At 43.2% G+C, this 2,547-nt stretch overlaps 1 non-coding gene across 1 annotated transcript; it reads right to left on the bottom strand.

The window, feature by feature from the left end:
• Positions 1–1,574: 1,574 nt before the first annotated feature.
• On the bottom strand, positions 1,575–1,678 carry LOC129481472 (small nucleolar RNA U13). Its single transcript, XR_008657458.1, has one exon. It is a non-coding gene; the product is annotated as a small nucleolar RNA U13 (small nucleolar RNA).
• Between the last annotated feature and the right edge of the window lie 869 nt (positions 1,679–2,547).

Below are 2,547 nucleotides of genomic sequence, written 5' to 3'. Positions count from 1 at the left end.
TTCCCTGTATATATTTTAGTATTATGTCTAAAAGATAAGAACTATTTTTTGAGACAGGGCCTTCCTGTGTCACCCAGGCTGGAGTGCAGTGGCAGGATCATAACTCACTATAACCTTGAACTCCTGGGCTCAAACAGTCCTCCTGCCTCAGCCTCCCAAAGTGCTGGAATTGCAGATGCGAGCCACTGCACCCGAACAAAAACTCTTTTTTTTTTTTTAAAGCAAAATTATAATGTTACCATCACTTCTAAAAAAATTAACAATAATTCCTTAATATCATCAAATATCTGGTCATTGTTCACACTTCCCCAACTGACTTCTTCTTATATTTTTCTTTTTCTTCTTTTTTTTTTTTTTTCTTTCTTGAGACAGGTTCTTGCTCTGTTACCCAGGCTAGAGTGCAGTGGCACGATCATGGCTCAATGCAACCTCTACCTCCTGGGCTGAAGAGATTCTCCCACTTCAGCTTCCTGGGTAGCTGGGACTACAGGTATGCACCACTATGCCTGGCTAATTTTTGTACTTTTTGTACAGACAGGGTTTTACCATGTTGCCTAGGCTGGTCTTGAACTCCTGAGCTCAAGTGATCTACTTGGCCTTTTAAAGTTCTGGGATTGGCCGGGCGCGGTGGCTCACGCCTGTAATCCCAGCACTTTGGGAGGCCGAGGTGGGCGGATCATGAGGTCAGGAGATCGAGACCATCCTGGCTAACACGGTGAAACCCCGTCTCTACTAAAAAATACAAAAAAAATTAGCTGGGCGTGGTGGCGGGTGCCTGTAGTCCCAGCTACTAGGGAGGCTGAGGCAGGAGAATGGCGTGAACCCGGGAGGTGGAGCTTGCAGTGAGCCAAGATTGTGCCACTGCACTCCAGCCTGGGTGACAGAGCGAGACTCCTTCTCAAAAAAATAAATAAATAAATAAAGTTCTGGGATTACCGGCGTGATCCGCTGTGCCTGGCTTTCTTCTTCTTTTACAGTTTTTGTTTGGATCCAAATAAGGCCCATGCATTGCAATTGATTGCTAAGTATTTTAACTTTCTCCCCACATCTGCACCCATTTACCGTCCACCCCATCACTCTCTCTGTTTTATTTTTAAATTTTTTTATTGAAGAAACTTGGTTTTTTGACCTACTGAGTTTCCCATAGTCTAGATTTTGCTGATTCCACCCTTACACTGTTTTTTTTTTTAAGAAAATGTGTTACGGTGTTCCTTGTTATTTCCTGTGAAATGGTAGTTAGAACTGAAGGCCCGATCAGATTCCACACTTTGTTGTTACTGTTGGCAACACAACTTAATGGGTGATGTTGCACACATCTATCAGGAGGCACATGATAATGCTCAAAAGTCTCTTCTTATGACATTACCAGACATTGATAGTCATTGCCTAGGGTCAGTAGCTAATTAAGGGTTACAAATGGTGATTTTAAACATTGCTTCTTTTTTATCTGAAATACTTTTGTAGACAAATGTTTCTTCAATGCTGACAGGTAGATTATATGTAAAGACAAGATAAATTCTTAATTCTGCCTCTCTATTAACCCAATTTTATTTTGTTTTATTTTATTGTTTTCATGTTAGATAGGTAACATGCTGATGTTGTAACAAGGCTGGAGCGTGGCACATCTCACACGTGCACGTGAACACCCAATTACCATGCCTATGAACTACAAAAGGATCTAAACAGATTTTAAATTAGCCAGTTGTTTCCCTAGGATCCTCCAAAGGTGATCAATACAGTTGTGCTTTTTTCTTGGGATCTCATGATGAACTAATGCATTTTTTTTTTTTTTGAGACGGAGTCTCGCTCTGTCCTCCAGGATAGAGTGCAGTGGCGCAATCTCGGCTCACTGCAAGCTCCGCCTCTCAGGTTCACGCCATTCTCCTGCCTCAGCCTCTCCGAGTAGCTGGGACTACAGGCGCCCGCCACCACGCCCAGCTAATTTTTTGTATTTTTAGTAGAGACGGGGTTTCACCGTGGTCTCGATCTCCTGACCTTGTGATCCGCCCGCCTCGGCCTCCCAAAGTGCTGGGATTACAAGCGTGAGCCACTGCGCCCGGCCTTGAACTAATGAATTTTAACATGAATTGTAAGCAAATAAATAAAATGGTATGGTTTAAGCCATTAAGTTTTGGGATATCTGTTACATGGCAATAGATGACTGCAATGGTCCTCTTCCATTTAACAAGAAAACTTTGTAGATAGAAATGTTAAAGCTGGGTGCAATGGCTCACACCTATAATCCCAGCACTTTGGGAGGCCGAGGCAGGAGAATCACCTGAGGTTAGGAGTTCGAGACTAGCCTGGCCAACGTGGTGAAATCCCATCTCTACTAAAAATACAAAAATTAGCTGGGCATGGTGGGATGTGCCTGTAATCCCAGCTACTCAGGAGGCTGAGGCAGGAGAATTAGCTTGAACCTGGGAGGCAGAGGTTGCAGTGAGCCGAGATTGTGCTGCTGCACTCCAGCCTGGGCGATAGAGTGAGACTCTGTCTCAAAAAAAAAAAAGAAAAAGAAAGAAACAAAGAAAAAGAAAAAGAAGAGAA

This window comes from Symphalangus syndactylus, chromosome 4 (genome assembly GCF_028878055.3).
Source record: "Symphalangus syndactylus isolate Jambi chromosome 4, NHGRI_mSymSyn1-v2.1_pri, whole genome shotgun sequence".
Lineage (NCBI taxonomy): Eukaryota > Metazoa > Chordata > Mammalia > Primates > Hylobatidae > Symphalangus > Symphalangus syndactylus.
The sequence above is the reverse complement of the archived record's forward strand: the minus strand, read 5'-3'. Positions and strand labels throughout refer to the sequence as shown.